We start from the raw sequence: 23,685 nt of genomic DNA, 5'->3' as shown, positions 1-23,685 counted from the left end.
AAACCTGCAAATGAGCTCTATAATGCAGAATGTGCACAAATCATTGAGCTATCAGTGACATCAGGGGTTTGGCTGCTGGGGTTATTAACAGATATTTCTTCACCTACAAGTACAGACTAAAATCAATCATTCTGATAACTAGGCATGCGTGAGCTGTCTGCACTTTCATTTCAATCTGATTAATCACATATACACAGACCTTTACCTTAAAGGAGCAATTGTTCACATTTAATCACAAAGAAACATTCAAGCATACCATCAGACATTAGGAAATTTAACCACAATTTATGCTTCCTGTTTTAGCAAATATATTTATGGTAATATGAGTTTCTGCATATAAACACATTGTTTCATTCATTTTTACCAGCATTAAAATCGAAGCTAAGTATAACAATCTACCTTTATATCATTTATCATCTATTTGTCGCTTTTGAAGTTTCCATTATACCCATATATTTTATTGCGCAATTTATCCTGATAATCAAAATACAGCTAAATTATGAGCATTGTGTTTTCTTTAGTAAAGTAGAACATGCTAGATATCAGATTTCATCATGTTCCATGTCCTGCTTCTTGTCAAGATTTGGTTCTACCACTCTGTCAATTTCTCCTGGCTTCTGTAAGGCAGGAAAACAAATACAGTTGTGGGTGCAGAATTTTTTTTTTTTTAATTTGAAATAGAACTGGGATCAAGTAAATCTCTCTTTTGATCCTCCCAACAGTGTTCCCAGGAAACATAACATTCCAGAAGGCACATCTGCCGTTACTATAACAACAGAAAGGCAGTGTCTACAGAGAATTATCTGCACTAGAGGGAAGACTGCAAACCAGCAGGATTCCTGGGTTCCTCTTCAAGGAGGCAAGGGTAAATTTTGGTGAAAAGAAGCAAAGCCTGAACAGGGTTTTGGTGTATGGATGGGGCATAGAGTGCTCAGAATTTGAGGAAGGTGAAGGGCAGCCCAAGGTTTATAAACTGATTCTAGACCAAAGGTACAAAACTGCTGTCAAGGAAATCAGCTAGCAAGGCTATAGGAAAACATCTTATTGTTGGGGTATAGGCACAGAGTTAAGAACTGGTTGGGGTACTACTAGACAGATGAAAGAATCACTTTCCAGCTGTTTGACCCAAAGACAAATCACATGGCCTCCCAAGGGAGGTGAAGTCACTTGCCCAGAGGAACAACCTCCACTACGATCGCCCTAAGAGATACTGAGAATAGTCTTGGGCATGGCTATCCAGGCTAGTGCTGAGATGCTCGCTACAGAGTTGGACATAGACATGGGTCTCAGTCAGTCTGTCTGAGATTTTGCCTCTTTCCTTGCCTTGACTTTTACTTTACTAGCTTCTTCTCAGGTTCTGGATCTCTTTGGTCTTCTTTTCCAACCTTGCTACTAAACTGATCTATATTTGGGAGTCCACCTCAGCCTGTCTGCCATTCCAAACAAAAAAACCCTATTCATGTCACTAATCCCACTCTGCATTCCTAGTCTCTCAGTTTCAATTTCTCCTTACCTAACCTCTGGCTTTGCTTCAACATAGAGTTTTCAGACCATCCTTGATTAAACTTTGCCCCTTTTATGGTCGAAATGGCTTCATTAGCCAATTAAGTCACCATTCAGAGGAAGAGATTAATGCTAGCATAAAATAAATAAGCAGACACATAAATTAATTTCTATAAATGGTTTGAAGGAAATAAGCTAAAGTGTAGGAAAAACAGAGTGAGCTTTCCTTTTGTAGGTGGTCAAGAAAGATATCTCTAAGGGAGGTGATATTTAAGTTGAGACCCAAGAAGAGAAGAAGTAGCTGGCTGTATGAAAAGCATGTGCAAAGCCCTGCAGCATGAAAGAGGTTGTGGTTGTAGAACAGAAAGACTGCTGGGATGAGGCATCTCAGTAGCAAGCTGAGGATAAGAGGGTCTTGAGATGAGGGTGGGTACAGACCAGATCATGGAGAGATTTACAAGTCACGGTTAAAGAGTTTGGATTTCATTCCAAGTTTCTTAAATGGCATATTGTCACAAGACCAGAAGAGACCTTTGGGACTCATTCCATCTGTCAGGTAGGAGGTAATTCTTTTGCTTTTTATCCGTGCACCAACTTTTGTAAGTAAACTTGACTAATGTTTGTTTATAATCAGTGAGTAAGCTGCTACTTTAATACCGCTACCCTGGAAGAGGCCCTTCAAGGCATGTTAAATTAACTGATGTGAATAAAAACAATGAATAAAAATACCTCTCTCCTTTAATGAGAACAGCAACTTCTGTTTCCCTGGGCTTTTTCAGTCTCATAAGACCTTTTAAAACAGAGTGAGCGTGTTCAGGTTCAAATGCTAAAAACATAATCTTGTCTCTCTCTTCTTGGATTATGTTTTGAGAAGCCATTTTAGATCAATCTTTTTGAGCACACAAGCTTCAGAAACTGTGACTAAAACATACCCAGCACTGCTGCTAGGTTGGTCATTTTTCCCTGAGGCTGTTCTCACACAGAACCAAAGGGATGTGCCCCTTCATCTGATACATGGACCCTCCAGCTCAGGGACTGCGGAAAAAGAAGCCCCAAAGTTTGTGTTCTATAAGGGCCTGCTTATCCACTCTAATCTCAGTGTAAAATGTTGGGTAAGAGTCTATGTGCTTCTCTAATTTGCCATTCCTACAGGAGTTAACAAAAAGTTTACAGAGGCACTTTTGGAATCTATTCATATGTCCTGCATATACCATCTCGTTGGGATTAGATTCCATGTTTATCACGCACTCTACAAAGAGACAATGTTGTGTAATGAAAATTAGATTTTATTCCAATTGTGTAATTAATTTGTTTTATGGCCAAGTAAAAGTTATTTTCTCTCCAAGCATTTTTGTTTGTTTGTTTGTTTGCAAGATGACCTCTAGGGCTCCTTCCAGTTCTATGACTCTGTGAATCTCTATCAACATGGACTCAAGAACAACGCTGGTATTAGCTATGGTAAGCTAAACTGCTCTTACAAGTAGACTTCAAAGTGCAAAGGCCCAAACAAAATAGAAATCTTTTTTTTTTTCCACCCAATGGCTCAGGACAGGTGTTCTAGATCAGCTGACAGCTCTGCTCCACAATTCAATTCAGAGAACTGGTCTAAAGATACTTGGCCTTCAAGGTCACTCTAATAATAGCCCTTCCAGTCAGTCCATCAGAAAGAAGGCAAGCTGAAGTCCTGGATAAGAGATATCTCACAAGGTGAATGAAAGTAAATTATTCCTCTGGCAAGAGCCTAAACACAAGGTCACATCTAGCTGCAAGAGAGGCCACAAAATATAGTCCCAGTCTGGATCCAGACAGAACTCCATTACTAGGGAAGAAGATGAGAGAGAATTGGGGTGGACATAGAGCAGCCTCTGCTACGTGCCTAATTCCTATATTAGGTTTCAGACTATTAAACTTTTCAATTACTGAATTATCATCACAGTTCTAAGAGACAATTACTAGAATGTTCATTCTACAGATGTGAAAACTATGTACCAGAGAGCTGAAGTAAAACACATGAAGTCTCACAGTTAAGAGCTGAGCTAAGCTTCAGTTTCAGGTCTGCTGGTCAGTGCTTTCTCTACCATAAGTACTAAATTGAAATATTTGCATAGCAAATAATCATTAGCATAAATCTGCATGAATAAAAAGAACAAGGAGGCATTATTGTGAAAGGTAAGGGGAACAGCTAAAGCATGCAGCAGATCTAGGACTGGCTCCAAGTGTTAAGAGGTCTCCAAACTGTATAGAATGTAAGAAGTGAAATTTTTCTTAAAAAAGGAAGCCGATGAACAGTTTGCAATCAAGACATTTACTCATTTTGCTCTCACTCTCTATTGGTTTACAAAGCACATGTAAAGACAGAAGGATTGCAAGAAACACTCTCATTGGAGACAAAAGTGAATTAATAAAGGGGGCCAAAATCTAAAAATACTAAAAAATATAGATATATACAGTCATCCCGCACAGAGAGAAGTGGTTTTGCACAGGCAGACGGATCTGCAAATTGCTAGAGAGAACAATATATCCCTCCCCACTCTCACCCATCACACACACTCACACATTTGCAGTGCCGACTATTTTATACTTGCTAAGAAAATCCAAACATAAACTGCCAGTAAACCAATCTTGTGCCTTTTGAAGAATAGCCAAGCAACCTCTAAACACAACTTGGAAAATCCTATCTGGGATCTTAGTTTAAGCAAAATTTCTATGAAAATAAAGAATCCCTAAAGAATGTGTTAGGTATAATTATTCCTAGTTTTAGTCTTCAAACAGTATTGAGATAGTAATATTTCAGCATGGTTTCCCTTCCAACCTTCTCCCTAATCACATTAATACGATTTCGCAAAAGTAAAGATTCCCTTTCTTACAAATCTGTTCAAAATTGGTCATTTTTTAAAGGAATGGTAGTTTTATGGGTTACCAACTTTATATAAGAAAGGTTGTGAGGAGTCTCAGAGCTCAACCATCATTCATAAAGCATTCATGTTGAGCTCTCAGGGAAGGGACGTTGCTAAAACCCACCAACGCAGTTATAATGTGCCAGATGGGACAAGGTAATTTATTATTTCACACAGCAAGTTAATACAGTCCTACCTGTGCCCTTTTTGAGGAGGGTATGATAGCTTATCAATGGATGATTCCTCATGGAGAATTTTCAGAATTATTCCACCCTGCATCCTGCCAGAACAAAGCTCTCTGCTAGGTCTCCTGGCCCCTTTCTCCTAATTCATTTTTATATTAGACACTCAGAGGCATAACAGAGACAGCACTGGCTACCTTTCGTCATCATTTAAAGAAAGCTGGGGATTCTAACAAAGTATACCACCACGGCCTTTAAAAAGTCTAACTAGAACCAACTTACTTGAGCAATTTTAAGTACCATTTTGCTTTTATATCCAAGTCTGTCATCACCAGAGTATATTTATGGAGCACTTTTGTGTTTACAGCATTGAATTCAGCAGATAACAGAGCCAAAAAAAGGCAGAAGTGGCGGATTTTTACAATTTAGAGAATAGGATCTAAATCTACTTCAAAAGCTAATCACATTTTATAAATGCCATTCGTCCTAATGCTAATTTCTCTGGTCTTTTGTTTACACAAGAAAGCTCCAGGCTGGTTTATGGTGTCACATTTATCACCGGGTAGAATATAAGCAAATCTCATTACACCCAAATTAAACCACCCAAATGAACCAAAATGTGGATTATGGTATCACTTCATGCTACAATTTCTACTTAAAAACAGAAACATTATTCTAATGCTCAGCAAATACAAAAGAAAAGCAACCTGGTTTTTTCATGATTCCTATTTTGATTTTCTCATCACTGTCTGAACCCTAAGGCTCATCAGTAACTACACAGAAAGAGAAAAAACAAACAAACAAAAAACCCTTAAATCGTCATTAAGCAACCCAAAGGGATTTGAGCTGTAATCCCGAAAGACACAATCCCAAATTCCGTAACCCCAAATGTTGAAATCCTGAAAGATCAAAGTTCCTAAAGTCTAAAAATTCCAAAAATAACAATCCCAAAAGACCCAAATCCCAACTATATAATTCTGGAAAAAAATAACAAAAATAATTACTTAAAAGGATTTACTGACATTTCTAAAGAGGGGTTTATTTGAGAAATGTATAAAAACATGACTGAGGCTGGGCACGGTAGCTCATGCCTGTAATCCCAGCACTTTGGGAAGCCAAGGTGGGTGGATCACCTGAGGTCAGGAGTTCGAGACCAGCCTGACTAACATGGTAAAACACCATCTCTGCTAAATACAAAAAATTAGCTGGGCATGGTGGCACCTGCCTGTAATCCCAGCTACTCGAGAGGCTGAGGCAGGATAATCGCTTGAACCCAGGAGGCGGAGGTTGCAGTGTACCGAGATCACACCACTGCACTCCAGCCTGGGCAACAAGAGCGAAACTCCATCTCGAAAACAAACAAACAAACAAAAAAAACCATGACTGAACACTTTATAGGCCACTTTACACAATAAAATAGGCAATAATAACACACACATTTTGGGAAGCACAAACACACAAACACTAAAGTATACGAACAACAGTTGCACAGTTATAACAGTTATGGGCAAGTGAGCCATACTCTAAGTAAATAGGTCAAAAAGCAAAAGTATAAACCATATCGCTATGGCTCATGATTGTGTGCATAACTTCAGTTGTCTGAAATACGGTGATGAACAACCTAGGTCTTGATGAGATAGAGCAAAAGCCATTGTGGGTCACCACCACATATGCATTTGCCCAAAGAGCTGAGATCTTGGAAACTTTTATCTTTCACAGATGCCAATGTAGAAAAAAGACAGCTCTTCACCTATTGAAGAAGTTTCAGTGTTTTAACATACATGCACGGTGCTCACACACATTGCCACAAAGTCAACATTGTAATAATGCACCTTTGTGGAATCGAACTCACAAAAAAATGTATAAAACAAATGAGAACTCTCTAACAGTTTTTACACAATTTTTATCTCCAGTATTGGAAATAATGTGAAAATGAAGTACACAGCACAGTGAATTGGTGCTAATGTGTGAAGTGACAGAAGTCATTCACAATTAAATAATTTTACAGGGGAGAGTTCTTATATTTTTTGCCTGCATTTCCACTTCTATGATCTTTGAAACACTCGCTGCACTTGTATTTGGAGAGCTGTTATGGTCTACAAATTTTGTAAGTATATGCTGCTCATTTGAAAGTCTAGTTATTGCCTGGCTCTTGTAATTAAGCAATTTTCTGCTTTCGAAGCACCAACAATAATTAGCCTTTAAGCTTTTATCTTTCACCATTAAGTACACTTGTACACTTAACTTATCACAGTCTTTTTGCAAGGGAACAATTTCACAGATCTCTTCCACTGTATTGTAAGAAATACAGTAAAAAGGAATGATATTTGCCTTCCCCAATAGCAAATAGTATAGTCAGGATTCTCTAGAGATACAAAACCTATAGGATATGTATGTAGATACATGAGAGGGGAATTGGCTCATGGGATTATGGTGGCTGAGAAGTCCCACAACAGGCTGTCTGCAAGCTGGAGACCCTGAGATGCTGATAGAGTGGCTCAGGACAAGCCTGAGGGCCCCAGAACTAGGGAAGCCAATGGTGTAGCCCTCAGTTTGAAGTGGAAAGCCTTAGAACCCAGGGGAGTGGACTCTTAGTCCTGGAATCCAAAGGCCCATGAGCCTGGAGTTCTGATGTTCAAGGCAGTGAAAGAAAAATCTGTGTCCGCTCTCAGAGAGAAACTAATTGGCTCCCTGTATTTGTTCTCTCCGTGCCCCTGCTGATCAGAGGGTGCCTAACAACATTTAGGGCAGATCTTCCTCACCTAGTCTACTCAGACTCACACACTAATCTCTGGAAACGCTCTCACAGACACACCCAAAACAATACTTCACTAGGTTTCTAGGTATTCCTTGATCCAGTCAAGTTGACAACTAAAGTCCACAAATCCATCCCTTGTCAACTTAGCACTCAAATGCATCTCCTTAAGCCATACTTAATTTCCAAATAAAAATAATAACAAGATAATAGTTCCTCCTAACATGATGCAACTCACAATAAATAACTCACATGAAGCAACTATCCTGCACACAGCAAAAATTCACTCATCACTTTCTCAGAGTTCAGCTTTAGACAATTTCAAGGTTCTGGATTTTAATCTTTCAGGAGTGTGATTTGTGGGATTTTAGACGTTAGGAATATTTGACTAGGGATTTTGATCTTTTGGGATGTCAACATTGAAGATTATGGCATTTGAAATTGTGTCTTTTGGGATGATGATTGGCACCAGACTCAAAGGTGAAAAAGCCCAGGGATGGTGTTAAGGTAACACATGGATATGGTTATCTCTGACTGTCTTTACAGCAACACCCTTCCTCAGACATTCAGACCTTTCAGCACTCTCTCAAAACTCTGCAGTTTCACAAATGTTCTCACTGTTATCTAGCTTAGAAAATGCCTCTTACTAATCGTAACATCCACTATTTTTCACAATATCCAGGTTCTTGCTCCCTCTCTCCCTCCCAGGGATATAACTAAGGTACAAGCAAAGCCTCATCTCTGGTTTTAGGACAGACTGAGTTCTGAAGTGATGGTGTCAGGCAGAAACAGTGACCACTTTTATTATTCTCATTTTTGTTGTTGTTGTTTTTTGAGACGCAGTCTCACTCTGTCGCCCAGGCTGGAATGCAGTGGCACAATCTTGGCTCACTGCAAACTCCGCCTCCTGGGTTCAAGCAATTCTCTGCCTCAGACTCCCGAGCAGCTGGGATTACAGGTGCCTGCCACCACACTCAGCTAAGTTTTTTTTTTTTTTTTTTTTTTTTTTTGCATTTTTAGTAGAGACAGGGTTTCACCATCTTGGCCAGGCTGGTCTTGAACTCCTGACCTCGTGATCCACCTGCCTCGGCCTCCCAAAGTGCTGGGATTACAGGTGTGAGCCACCACGCTGGCCTATTATTCTCATTTTAAGAGCACTGGTCTGACAGAATGAAGCTTTCAAAGACATCAAAGACCAAGGATGTGATTTTTCCCCCTAGGAGAATCTAGGCAGTTATGTAAAAAATATATTCACAGCAATTTCAATCAGATCTATCCTTTCAAACTTAAATGCCACCAAGTGACTATACTGGTGAATATAAAGCCTCACCCTTTACAATAAAAAAAAAAATCTGGCTCTATACTACTATGCCTTTGGTGTCTTTTTCTTAACGTATCTATCAGTTTGAGCTTTGCCTATTTATATCTAAAATATATTACCCTTTTTATCAAATGAATGAGTTCCAAAAGTTATCAAGGTCAATCATAAGAGCACAAACCCACTTTAACATTGTCACCCAGCTACCCATTCATTCACGATTCATTATGTGAATAACAGATTAGATAGATAGATAGATAGATAGATAGATAGATAGATAGATAGATAGATAGATATACAATCTTGGGGTTTGAGAGTTCTCAATCCATAGCACTTCCCATCCTTACCAAAATTCTGACCCAATTGAGAAATAAGACAAAAGTAATAATAGGCTGGGCACGGTGGCTCACACCTGTAATCCCAGCACTTTGGGAGGCCGAGGCAGGCAGATCACTTGAGGTCAAGAGTTCGAGACCAGCCTGGCCAATACAGTGAAACCCTTTCTCTATTAAAAATATAAAAATTAGCCAGGCGAGGTGGCAGGCACCTGTAATCCCAGCTACTTGGGAAGTTGAGGCAGGAGAATTGCTTGAATCCAGGAGGCAGAGGTTGCAGTGAACTGAGATTGTGCCATTTGCACTCCAGCCTGGGCCTGGGTGACAGAGCGAGACACTACCTCAAAAAAAAAAAGAGAGAGAGAGACACAAAGTAATAATAAAGATCAAGTTATTATTTTTTTCTGTTAAAGCTGATAAAGAAAACTATGTTCTATATGTGCAAACAAGAGGACTTCTTAAAGCATAACAAAAACATAAGGAGTGCTATCATCCAGCCACAGGGGGCTCTAAACCACTACGGCCCTCTCCTGTGAGTTGCAAGGCTCACCATATGGCCAAAGACAATCAAGAACATAAACTCACAGACCAGATTCTAAGAGACAGTAAGGAAAAGGGGGCAGAACTATGCACACACACCCAGTTTCTTATGCCCAAGTCCAAAATCGAACAAATCACTCCTTTCCCCAAAGTGAGTGAGGATCTGGAACGAGGTCGCGAGTATCACACTCAGCAGCGCCTCTTCACGTGGATGGAAATATTTGGGGGTGTCGGTGTGCCGGGCATAAGTGCCTCTTTCCCTCACAACATCTCCCAGGGGTTTATTCTCTTAACCCAGTTGGCTTCACTGCTAACTGGGGATGTTAGCAGTGAAGGAAGTGATCATCACTGCCAGGACATGGGTTCCTGCATGCATGGAGACCCTCCCTGTACCCAGCACACACTGCTCCTTTGCAGATACTCCTAGGACCACTTACCCCAGAACGTTCCCAAATGGGGCACAGCCACATAGCAGTTGAGCCCACACTTGTTGTTGCCTCAGATTTTGACATGGCTCAACCCCCTCCTCTGCTTCAGGTGTTTGCTCAAATATCACCTTTTCAGTGATGCTTTTCCTGACCACACTGTTTAAGCTGGAAAGCGCCCATCCACTTCAGCACCCCTTATTCTCTTTCCCTGCTTTATTTTTTACAAAGCACAGATTTCCACTTGACATGTCATTTGGCAATTTTAAAAAAGATAAACATACTTCTGTATTGACTATCTCCCCAGCCACAATATAAGTTGTAGGAGGGCCAGGCTTTTTCATTGCTCTGTTCACTACTACATCTCCAGTGCCTGAAATAGCATTTAATAACTAGCAGACAATCACTAAATATTGGCATGGTGAAAGAACAAATAGAAGCAGTCCTGGGTGCAAAGTACCATAGGCTGCTGGGATCCTCCTCACCAAGGCCTCAATCTGTCTGTCTCAGCCACTCCACATATATATATTCTCCCCCCAAACTTAATCTTTTTGGTTTTTCCTTCAATATTATCTGCCTTTGCAACATATGTTGATTAATTCTCCGAACTTTAAAACTTTTCTCTAAAGGAGGAAGGCAGTGGCCAGGCGCGGTGGCTCGCACCTGTAATTACAGCACTGTGGGAGGCCGAAGCAAGTGGATTACTGGAGCTCAGGAGTTTGAGACCAGCCTGGGCAACATGGCAAAACCCCATCTCTACAAAAAATCCAAAAAAAGAAAAAATATAGCTGGTCATGGTGGCATGCGCCTGTAGTCCCAGCTATTTGGGAGGCTGAGGTGGGAGAATCGCTTAAGCCTGGGAGGCAGAGGTTGCAGTGAGCTGAGATCGTGCCACCGTACTCCAGCCTGGGTGACAGAGCGAGTCCCTGCCTCATAATAAATAAATAATGACATAAATAAAGGAGGAGCGCAGAATACACGGTATTTGGGGACAGGCCTTCTCAAAGAGAGAGGAGAGAGGAAGGCGTATGGCTGCACATGCTGAGTTTCTCATCCCAAATTCTCTCTGTTAAGCCATTCATTTCCCCAGCCCCCGCTTTATCCCAAGGGGTAGAGATTCCAGAATTATTACACTGATGGATTTCTCTCCACATGGAAGGAAACATTACACAGTGGAATCAGTTTCCCCACCAAAATGATTATTTATAATCTAGAAAATTTATGGTCTAGAAAAACAAAGACATAAAATATTAATAGAAAAATGTTATATAACAATATTGATATAAGGGGTTATAGGAACATAAATGATGAAGTAAGCAATTCTATTTAGTTTGTATATATAAGTCAACGTGTTATAAACCTGGGCTGGTTTTTTAACATTAAATATGTAACCACTAAAATATCTATTTGTCCTAGAATAATTCCTTAATTTTATAACATGCTTTATCCATTTGCAATATAACTTTTCACAACAATGTAACTTCTGATTAGGTATCTTTTCATTCCATCTATGCTGCTTAACCTTGCCTCTGAAACCTGGGCACAGCCACATACACATGCCTGGGCACAAATGCATATACACGCATGCACACACCACATACTCTCAGACACCAGAAGTGTCTCCCAGAGATCATTCTCCTTGCTTCAGTCAGAGCTATCACCACATGTATCTGGGCACATGGCTGCCCAGAATAAAGACTATATTTCTAGATCTTGCTTTCATCTAGAAGTGATCCCAGAATATAAGTGGTATAAGTAAATACCATATGGATTAGGAAGAGTGACTTCCTTCCTTTGCTCCTTCCTACTTATGGGAATGTGGCTTTTGTGGCTGGGGTTAAAGCTGCTATCTTGGACTTTAAGGGAACTTTGAGAATGAGGCCACATGTGGCACAACAAAATGAAAGAAACACGTGCTCCTTATACCATGAAGTGCCAGAGTAGCCCTGGGCCCAACGTTTACATGAGAAAGAAAAGAACCTCCATCTTGTTAGGCCTCTGCTATTTTGGGTCTTCCGTCCTCTCTCTCACTTTCTCTCTTTCTTTCTCCTATGTCATCATAGAACTCTTGTGCTTCCCTTTATTTCTTGCTGATGTACTGAAGATGCCTTCCTCCTACTTATTTCTAATCTCTCTTATCTCAGCTTTAAACACTCATCTCAAATGTTACCCATCCCAAGAGTTTCCTTATTCCCATCCCTGGCCACCTTCTCTGTATTCTCAGAGCAACTTTTGCAACTTCAATAACCCTCAATAAAATTCTGGGTTGACTTACCTTCTTCTTAACAGACACATGATTCTAAACTAGTTTACTAGATATCCTCAGGTCTAGCAAAGTGCTTGGTGCACAAACAGCCTTCAGCACATATTGATTGAGGTAGACAGGGTAAGTATTATTATTTCCATTTTAAAGATAGAAAAACTGAGCTTAGTAATTTATGTAATACCATGTAAATTAGTATTCATTCAACCTGTGTTTTTCTACTTTACCAGGATGCACTCAGCTTATAAAATAACTATGATTTCAGTCACTTGGATACATCTTTCTGTTTCAGGATGTTTCTTGTTCACAAGTAGACCTAGGCCTGAGAGAAGATACATGAAAGTCTTGTATATTCATTTCCTTCACTACTTAATTTAGAGACCAAACGTATACTCCACACTCCTATAGAGTAGCTAAGGTATCCAGTAAGTTAGGGGGAAGCAATCTCAGGTTTTGTTTTGTTTTATTTTGTTTTGTTTTGAGATGGAGTCTTGCTCTGTTGCCCAGGCTGGAGTGCAGTGGTGCGATCTCCGCTCACTGCAACCTCTGCCTCCTGGGTTCAAGCAATTCTCCTGCCTCAGCCTCCAGAGTAGCTGGGATTACAGACATGTACCACCAATCCTGGCTAATTTTTGTATTTTCAGTAGAGACAGGGTTTCATCATGTTGGCCAGGCTGGTCTCGAACTCCTGACCTCAAATGATCCACCCACCTTGGCCTCCCAAAGTGCTGGGATTACAGCCATGATTTACCATGCCTGGCCTGCAATCTCAGTCTTTTTAATGTTAAACTGCATTCACATTTCTTCCATCATGTTCATTTCTCTGCCTCCTAATTAAGCAATTTTGACAATTGTTTTAGGAGGTGAGTGGTAAGTGGTAAAAACTTTTATGCAAGTATAGTATTTAACTAAACAGATTTTTAACTTTTTCTACATTAGAGCCCAGCAGTCTTACCTGAAAATTGATTTAAATGTTATGCAAATGAGTTGATTACCAGAAAGTTGATTTAAATGTCATACAACTGAGGCCGGGCATGGTGGCTCACACCTGTAATCCCAGCACTTTGGGAGGTGGAGGTGGGTGGATCACCTGAGGTCAAGAGTTCGAGACGAGCTGACCAACATGGTGAAACCCCATCTCTACTAAATACAAAAAATTAGCTGGGCATGGTGGCACATGCCTGTACAACTACAGTTGGCTTTCCGTATCCAAGGGTTCTGCACTTATGGATTCAACCATTCAATCACCAATCAAAAAAATTTTTTTTAAATGAACAGTTGTATCTACACTGAATTTGTACAGACTTCTTGTTCTTGTCATTATTCCTTAGACAATACAGTATGACAACTGTTTACACAGAATTTACACTGTGTCAGGTATTATAAGTAATCTAGAGATGATTTCAGGTATGTAGAGGATGCGCATAGGTTATATGCAAATACTACACCATTTTATGACAATGAATTAAGCATCCTTGGATTTTGACATTTTCAGAGGTCCTAGAACAAATCCCCCAAGGAGGGACAATTGTATATAGTATATGTATATAGTCTTCTCTAATCCTGAGAAGTAATCTTGGTCTAACATAAAGAACATATTTTTATATACCTTCAATGTGAAACCAGCTCATCATGGCCTGGTTTCAAAGGCCTATTGCTGAGCAGCTTAGGTACTGAAGTGCTTGGAAGTGGTTTGTAGCCCAAGAAGGATTTATAAAATGGTAGAAGAAAATAATAACATAAAGAATATCAAACTGAAATAAATTCCTTAATATAAAAACCCAAACATATGAACCTGCTCTACGCCAGAACTGAAGAATTTCTTTCTGTTTTGATCTCCCAAAACTCACTGGGCAGACAGATCTTAAGGCTGTGATGACAGCATCTCCCATCAGATATATATTCTATGGAGCAGGTAATAGGGCTGTGAAGTACGTTCTTAGACTATCAAGAGGGAAAGGCTTCTCAAGTCAGGGAAAGAAAGAAAAACTAGAAGTACAACTTAATGCATCAACAGCAAATATTCCAAGAACCCAACAAGAAAAAATGGGTTTGAATTAAAGCAAGAGGAATTTCAGTTTGTTGTAAGAAAGGATTTCTGGATAATTGCTAAGTACCTGTTAACTTGCCAGTTACTGAGAGTAGGAGGTGGCTTGCTCAAGCCAGGCTCTCAACTTCATCATGGCCAGGAGAAGTCTTCCTGAAACACGAAACCTTATCATGTTAGACTTCTGCTTAAAACACTACAATGACATCTACTAACTTTTAGAATCAAATATATGAAATGCAAGATTGTTTTTTAAACATAAGGCCACTGCTTTCATCTCCAGTTTTGTTTACTCTCACTCCTTCTTCGACACATTAAACTATTTGCAGTGCCTACGTGCGTGCGCGCACACACACACACACACACATACACAGCTACACACAGACACACACCATGGTTCTCCAGGTGTCTTTGCCTTTGCATATTCTGTTTGCTTTGCCCAGTCCATTTGACAAACTCTTCCTCTTCATGGAAACATTGCATGGATTTTGTCTCTCCATGAAGTTTCCTGTGAGCCTGAACTGGCAAGATTAGTCACATCCATATCAGTAAGTCTTCTGAATTTCTAAAATTTCATAAATTTTCCTGTATGTTTACAATTCTATTCTACTACTGCATTCGTTTTACTCCTACAGAGTATGAGCTTCTTAGGGGAAGGGACTATATTGCTTTTTGGAGGTCCCTAGCATATACTATAAATCAGCATAAGGAGGTGAGGTACTCAATAATTTTTTTGTTCAACTGCAGAGAAAGAGCTGAAATTTATTTTTTCCATTCACCTTCACTCATTCTGTTTGTGACACTGGGTGAGCCCCAGGATCACACAAGAGCAGGCACTTCTCACTCAAGCCCATTAGCTTATTTGTAATTCTACTTGGATACAAATATAGCCACATCAGTTGTTACTTGATTCTAAATCCTAATTGGGTCTATCTTACTTTTATCATATTACTTCCCCAAAAGCTTGCTCAGCAAGACTACCATAGATGGTGGTGGATTTAAAAAGGCCACAGATTCTTTGCCACCCCTTCCATTAAGAGTGGGAGTCTCATTCTTTGCCTTCATATTCTGGACTGGTCTTAGTGACTTTTTTTAATCACTAGAATAGAGAGGAAGTGACATTCTGGGACTCTGAGGCTAGACCATACCTTGCAGCTTCTTTCTGCTCTCCATGCAGCACTCCAAGAATCCTGAACTGTCATGTAAGAAGTCCAATGGCACTGGGACCCTATATGCTAGAAAGCTCACATGGAGGTGTTCTGATTGACAGCCCCACTTGAGCCTCACCCTTCCAACCATTCTGCCAAGGGGCCAACATGTGAATGTATCCTTCTTCAACCCACCAGAGCACTTTGTCTGCCAGATAAATGCTACCTAGTGGCCTTTGTTGATGCCATATGGAACAGAAGAATCACACCCAGCTGAGACCTGCCTAAATCCCTGACCTACAAATATGAGCAAATAATAAAACGGTTATTGATAACTGCAACACAGACTCTTCTCCTCCACTTCCACTTCATTGCTCAGCACCCTTATCAGCTGACTCTATATAAATATAGAAGTATTCCTACTTTGAGTCCTTAAATTATGGAATTAATTTACTCCAGCAGATCCTTTCTCTCTATCTCTGGTGAGGTGTATTTTCTGTTCCTTTCTCAGATAATGAACTCTCAGTCTGACTTATTCCTTAAAATGTTCAGCTTTTTCTAATCTTATCATTTTTTTTCGTTCTGTTTCATTATACCCCCACTCTCACTCCTGCTATGTCATTGTTACAGACATCAGTAATCCCTGAATCTTCTTTCCTTTCTTTTCAAGAGAGCTGTATAGAATTATCCAGCAACCGAAGTGTTAAGTATTTGAACAGGTAATGAGGATACGCTGGAGACTCTACATCCCTGGAGTCTTTAAAATAGGATAAGCAATAGATAATCACCTATCAGATTGGGTGGTTTAAATATTCCTCATAATAGGATCAGAGGGCCCGGATTGAACAATCCCTAGTGATTCCTTTTCTGCCAGAAGATTCCATGTTTGATTCAGATGCATGGAACCAGTCAAAGTCTTGAAACATATGAGCACTCAAATTCTTAATAACATAGTTCGATTACAAATAAATAACTGCTTGAATCATGTGTTTGACATATATTTGAATAATTTCGCTTTTTGAAACATGTTTGATTGTTTAAAACAACTCTTCTGACTATAATCAATGTTTATCACTATATTAATTTCCTTTCGGGTATTTTGTAATTTTTTTCCTCCAAGAATATTACCAAACTTTGCTATTTTCTACTTCTGGTGTACTCAATTGTTGTTCAAATGTGGCTTTTTAAAATCCACCTTGTGTATAAAATAAAAAGAGAGAAAAAGCTACTTGACATTTTTGCTTTGGTGTCTAACCCATGCACTTCAGAAATGAGTGAACTTCATTTCTGTAATTGATGACGAGATGATCATCTTAGAATGTGGGGAAGATGTAAAATTCTTTCTGTTTCTTCACTGGGGGTTTTCCCCTCAAGCCAACTGAGGAGAAGCAGCACTGCCAAGTAAAAAAGTTTAACAGTTTGTTATGTTAATCTTTAAAATGTACCCAGAAAACATTTTTTGGCCAAAGCAGTCAAGATTGACAGCTGTTCTGTGTCCCCCACTGAAAACAAATGGAGTAAAGAATTCTGTGCATGTGATGTGTTGAACAGTCAAATGACAACTGTGGTTTGATCCACACTCTAAAGCAGCAGAATTAGAAGGAGGGCATGGGATGGGAGTAGAGGGAGGCATGCTGTAGAAAGCATTATACTTGCATCACCTGCCAATTCTTGTCAATATGGCAAAATGTAGTTGCTGTAACTGAGAGACCCCACAGCTATAAAGTTCTTACTTTCGAGTCTCATTCAAAGTGAGATTAGAATCATGTTGGAACAGACTCACAGAGAGACTTCTCTCCTTCGCAATGTTATCAGGGAGGAAAGGCAATGTCACATAGAGTCCAAGAGCCAAAAGCAATCACATAAGGAGAGCAGCCATGCAGCAACGCGCTGCAGAGCTCAGAACAGCAGAAAATTCCGAAGGATTGGAGATTCCTGAAAGGGAAGGCGAAACAAAGACTGCCTTAACAGGGGAGTATGCCCCCAGATGAGGAAGCCTAGTTAGACAGAGATACCACAAAACACATCAGCTTAAGAAAGAGAAGAGTAGAGCCAGACAGTGGTGCTACTCCTGCCGCTGTACTTAAAAAACTACAAGTTATTAATCCCTCCATAACTCGGTTTCCTCCTCTGTAAAAAGATAATAGGTCCTAAGAATACTGTAGTATATTAAATTCATTTATTTTATAGTTCTGAGAATACAAAGTACTCAGTGTTAATTTTTATATTTATTATTAAAGATTTCCTGAGTCCCCCTTGCTATTTATATTGTTTTGTTTTCTGTACTTGTTTTATACTCAGTTATTTAGTTGATAATATTGCTTTATCAGCCAAGATAACTCTAAAATTAAAAGTTAAAATTAATCAAATTTTATTATATTAACTGGGACAGAAACCATCCAAAAACTTTGTTGTTTCTGCCTACCTAATGGCCTGATAGGTGAAACCATAAAGGAGAAACAGAAACAACAGAAAGCTGAAATAACTTTCTAAAGGGTAAGATTCTGCTCTTTCCATCTTCTACATGGTAGAGCAAATAAAACTCTAGATATATAGTTTTCCTAAAGTTAATAGGTAGCAGTTAGACTAGAGGCACAATGTTTTTTCCTCAGAATACTTAAAAAAATAGTAGCTGCTTCTTTCCAGCTAAACTGTCCAAATCATGAAAGCAGGAATAGGGTCTCTCTTACTCCACACATACAAGGCAACAGACAGAATAGATATTTGTTGGTTGACATTATTTTTTCTCAGTTAATATTTATTGAGGGTCTATTATATGCTAGACAGAGAGCTCAGCAGTTAATAAAACTTAAAACTTATAAATACAGGCTTTCTGCATGAAGCCTATATTTCAATGGAGAAGATAGATAATGAGCAAGTAACAGAGATAGATAGATAGATAGACAGATAGATAGATAGATAGATAGAAGATATGATAGATAGATAGAAGGTAGATAGAAGACAGAAACAGATGGATAGATAGAAGACAGATGATAGATGTTTAATGTAATGTCAGATGATGATGATTGCTGTGAATTAAAATAAAGCAGGGCCAGTAGAGACAGAGTGATGGGGGCTGCTGTCTTAGATTAGTGGTTATGGATAACCTCTCAAGGGACATGATTGTTGATAAATGACCTATGTAAATTGAGGTAGAGAGACATGACATATCTGAGTATATATAAAGATTTGGGTGAAATAACTGAAAGAGAGGCATGTGGAATTTTCTTAATTAAAAAAATAAAACATCTCCATGAAAAGATCAAAAGTAAGCCTGTATTCAGATATCTGATAACTTGTGAAACATTAAAATATCTCACAAAAATGTTCTTAATTCTAATTTTCTTTCATCACCTTAAAAATGGCTATAGTTATTCTCCAGCTTAGCTACTGTAATCGAAATAAGGTCAATACACTCAGTGTGTACAGACTGAAATTAATCATGTGTAATGCACAGTCCATTTTGAGAGATGAGAGAGCAGCAGCCAGTTGACTATTCTGCCTAATTCAGTAGGTTACCTGAGCCACAGTGAGAACGCATGGGTGTTTGATGAACTGGAATAGATTTATCATGCTGGACACTTTCCTGTTTGAAACATTCTCGTAGCTGATCCCTTTAAGACACCCTTTGTTATACAAACAAAATTGCATTTACCTTCAAGAACAACAGAGGATGCTTGATAGAAAATTAATGTTATGTTTAATTAGGAGCTGTTCACATTATCTGACTCATATCTGGTACTGTCAGTACACCATGGTACTGCATTCTACAGAAATAGGAATTTTTACCTGCATGATTGCTTTTTAGCAAAGATATATTTTACTTAGGGCCAATTGTGCTATGCATGTATATCATATTTCCTGAATCTCATATCCTTATATTTCATTCAAAAGAGCCCAGAGAGAACTAAAATAATATTTTGACGTTTAAGCTAAAAAGTAAAAAATAAAAGGAATTTCAACCATTAGAAGAGTAGATATCAATTTCTGGCTAAACATTAGAATCACCTAGAGAGTTTTTTTAAAAATACCAGTGCACATGTCATACTCGTCGGGTTTGTGCAACCAGGCTTAAAAACTACAGCACCAGAAAATTCTTTAGAGATATATGAGTTATAAAGAGAGAAGTTTGAATAATAGTATTTGAAAAGTATTTTCTTCATGGCTTATTTTATTTGAAGGTCTTAAATAACATATATCATACTATATAAAATATTACCAAAGAAAGCAACTTACACTGAAATTAATTTTAACAACCAGCAACAGCTCATTGTAAACAAGACACTCCGCTAGATACTATAAGTTTATGTGAAATGAAGAAAAGCTTACCTCAAGCACAGTAGGATTTACCAGAAAGCTACTGAGTCCAACTCCAGGGCCTTTATTTGCACAGCCCCCTTCCAAGGCCCTGAGAGGGACCCTAGCAATGTGTTGATATTTTCATAGCTTTTATAAAATTTGCAAAAATCTAGCTGGGCACAGTGAGAGGTGCCTGTAATCCCAGCTACTCGGGAGGCTGAGGCAGGAGAATAGCTGGAACCCAGGAGGCAGAGGTTACAGTGAGCCGAGATTGCACCATTGCACTCCAGCCTGGGTGACAAGAGTGAAACTCTGCCTCCAAAAAAAAAAAAAAAAAAATTGCAAAAATCATATAGTTTATCCACTGCTGTCTCTTTTCCCTGCTAGCTTTCCAATCGCACGTTTCCCTAGTGCCCGATGGTATCAAGTAATCAGGGATATTTGGGGGCTCCAGAAAAGGAGGCGTTGAATGAAGATACATTCGGTTTTGGTTTATAGAATATATTCATGTGATTTCCTGTCATTTCTGTGCATACTTAAGTGATTGCTAGTTGTCCTGGGCTAGGAATGGCTTGCAGAAATATTACTCACTGCCCTAACTCAGGCTAGTGACATGAATTTTCAGGACTGACTAAAAACTCATAATAATAAGTTGGTGAAAAACTGGTTAACAAATGTTGTCAATTCAAAGAGAATTTGTGATTAGTTACTGCACATGAAAACTTGCAATGAACTGAGGTCTTACAACTCATCTGTAAAAGACACTTGTAGAAGTTTTCCCAAATTCAACAATAATTTCAATAATATATATGACATGACCAATAGCAAACTTTTAAGACATAGGAGATTTTTCAAAGCTTTCAGTAATGAATAAATCAGCTGTGCCAGAGGAAAGATGAGATTATCTTTTTCTTTCTATACAGAAAATAATTTTCCAAGTTTGTTGTCAGATGAAGAGTTAAAGAATGCACCAAAAAAGTGTAAGTAAAAATATTATATGTGTCAGAAAGTTATTTTTAAAAATATTTCTTTTCCTGAATCTTATATTTATAGACTTTGACAGATTTTTTAAAATTTGTTGTGATTTCTTTCCTCATTCTAAACATTCACTTTTATATCTATTTTTGCACTCGTAATTCTGTATTTTTTTAAAGACACCCTCAAAACTGTATAAGCTTCAACTCCCACATGAATCCACCCCTGCCTCAAGAAACTCATAAGCGTTGGCTCATAATGACTTACCCTACAAACCAGTCATATGCTTAAAATTCCACCTTCCTCCAAAATTCAAGTGGAAACAATACAAAGACAGGGACTTATTGATCTGAAAGAATGAGGAGCTACACTATTTGAGTAATGTTTATTAAATTGTGTACATAGTGGTGTAAAGTTTCCAAAAAATTGTATTATAGTTGCAACATGGATGTCTTGAATCCATAGTAGAGTCAATTATATCAGCCAGGCAAAACTAATTACGAAGAGTGAAATCAGCAATTTGCATAGTGCAGGTGCTTCTGCCCTCCATTCTAGTCCACGAGCATCCACCTGAGTGTGATGTGGCACACCCAGACCTGCTGCTCTTTGGTTCTTAGTTCTCCACGGGCCCCTTCTAGCGTCGGCATCTTCCTAGGCTAAGTATGAGTCTAGTGTTTAAAAACACATATTTTTTATACAACATGAAGCCTAAGTAGAAACCAATTTTTTCATCTGGCAATGCTAGAGGGAATTTTGTTCATATTCCTGTTTTTCCTTTTGTGCTGACTTTTGAATGTGAGATTGTTCAAGTATATAAAGAAGAACAGGACAATGAAAATCCATTTATCAAGTATGTAGAGCAAGTGTTCACATGTTGCCATATTTGCTTCATCTCTCTATTCTCATATCCATTTTTTTATTAAGCTGTTACAAAGTTACAGACATCATATCACTTCACCCTTAATGCTTCAAAATGTAGCTCCAAAAAAAAAAAAAAAAAAAAAGACAGACTCCTACATAACCGTGACAGCATTATCATGCCTTTCGAAAGTAACAGCAACTCCCTAATATGGTCCACATAATCCACATTCAAATTTCTTCAATTTTCTTGAGCATAACTTTGAGAGCTAATTTTTTCCAAACCAAGATCTGGTCCTGTTTTGTGTATTACATTTAGTTAATGTCTTTTTACTCCATTTCAGCTCCATGATATTGACTGTTTCCAGGACCAGGCTTGATATCTTGATATCTTACAGGATAGTCCACATTCTGAATTTATCTGATTCTTTCTTTTCTTTCTTTCTTTCCTTCTTCCCTTCTTTCTTTCTCTCTCTCTCTCCCTTTCTTCCTCTCTCTTTTTATTTTTTCTTTTTTTTTGAGACTGAATCTAGTTCTGTCATCCAGGTTGGAGTGCAGTGGCACGATCACAGCTCTCTGCAGCCTTGACTTCCTGAGCTCAGTAGATCCTCCCACCTCAGCCTCCGAAGTAGCTAGGACTACAGGCATGCACCACCTACCCAGCTAATTTTTGTATTTTTTTGTAAAGATGGAGTTTCATCATGTCACCCAGGCTGGTCTCAAACTCCTGGGCTCAAGTGATCCTCCTGCCTTAGCCTACCAAAGTGCTGGAATTATAGGCATGAGCCATCGCATCCAGCTAATCTAAGTGTTTCTTAACACGAATTTGTTGCATTGCCCCCTGACTTTCCTGTAATCAAGAGATTAAATCTATTGCTTGATCAGATGAATACTTCATAAGCAATTCCAAGTATTGATTTTGGAATATGACCTCCTTATAAGATGCAACTTTATTATAAGACCTCAATTAAACCTCAATAGAGCCCTGAAATTTCTATAGAGGAATTTTTATCTTTACAGATAAAGACACTAAGGCTGGAGTGTCTAAATGACTTGCTTAAGGTCACACAAAAATGAAACAATTTAAGATCACAAAGAGTTGGCATGATCTTGTGATCTTGAATTGTCTAAGTCTGGGTGAAACAAGCCAGTTTTGCCCAATTCAAATGGGTACTCTCCTGAAGCCTTACTTTCCAGTATGAGAGAACATACTGGAAGATACAGAGATGAATATTTCTTTATTAAAGATATAATAATTCAGATGGTAAATGTGATTGAACCCAGAAACAGATTCATAAGCAATAGATTTATAAGTCAAGAATACCACATTATGACTCTATATAGTCAACTATATCAGCTATACAAAACAAGATACAAAGAGGGAAACAGCAATTTGCATAGTGCAGGTGCTTCTGCCCTCCATTCTAGTCCACCAGCATATACCTCAGTGTGATGTGGCACACCCAGACCTGCTGCTCTTTGGTTTTCAGCTCCCCCAAGGACCCCTTCTAGTGTCAGCATCTTCCTAGGCTAAGTATGAGTCTAGTGTTTAAAGACCATGTATTTTTAAATACAACACGAAGCCTAAGTAGAAACCAACTTTCTCATCTGGCAATGCTGGAGGGAATTTCGAGACAGTGTTCCCTCAAGATACTATCTAGTTCAAGATCAGTTGAACTCAGTAGAGCCAGAATCCTGAGAGTCATCCATGACAGCTCCCTCTCCTCTCTGTTATCCCCACATCCAAGCCTGGTTGACTCTACCTCCGAAAATAGATCCGAAGTCAGTGCTCTGTTCTGCCTCATCCCTGCCATGTCCCTCATCCAAACTTCTATTTTCTCTCACTTGGACAACTGCAGAGCCTCTAGCTGGTCTCGCTACTTCTCCTTCCACTCTTGCACAAAGCTACCAAATTTTTTTTTTTTTTTTTTTTTTTGAGACAGAGTCTCACTCTGTCGCCCAGGCTGGAGTGCAGTGGCACAATCTCCACTCACTGCAAGATCCGCCTCCTGGGTTCACGCCATTCTCCTGCCTCAGCCTCCCAAGTAGCTGGGACTACAGGTACCCGCCACCACGCCCGGCTATTTTTTTGTATTTTTAGTAGAGACGGGGTTTCACTGTGTTAGCCAGGATGGTCTTG

At 39.0% G+C, this 23,685-nt stretch overlaps 1 long non-coding RNA gene across 1 annotated transcript; it reads left to right on the top strand.

Moving 5' to 3' along the window:
- The first annotated feature begins 817 nt into the window (after nucleotides 1–817).
- LOC129460583 (uncharacterized) lies at nucleotides 818–20,690 on the top strand. Its single transcript, XR_008650266.1, has 3 exons — nucleotides 818–865; nucleotides 1,997–2,059; nucleotides 20,636–20,690. It is a non-coding gene; the product is annotated as an uncharacterized lncRNA (long non-coding RNA).
- The last annotated feature ends 2,995 nt before the right edge of the window (nucleotides 20,691–23,685 follow it).

This window comes from Symphalangus syndactylus, chromosome 13 (assembly GCF_028878055.3).
Source record: "Symphalangus syndactylus isolate Jambi chromosome 13, NHGRI_mSymSyn1-v2.1_pri, whole genome shotgun sequence".
Taxonomy (NCBI): domain Eukaryota; kingdom Metazoa; phylum Chordata; class Mammalia; order Primates; family Hylobatidae; genus Symphalangus; species Symphalangus syndactylus.
This window is presented reverse-complemented; position numbering and strand designations above follow the sequence as displayed.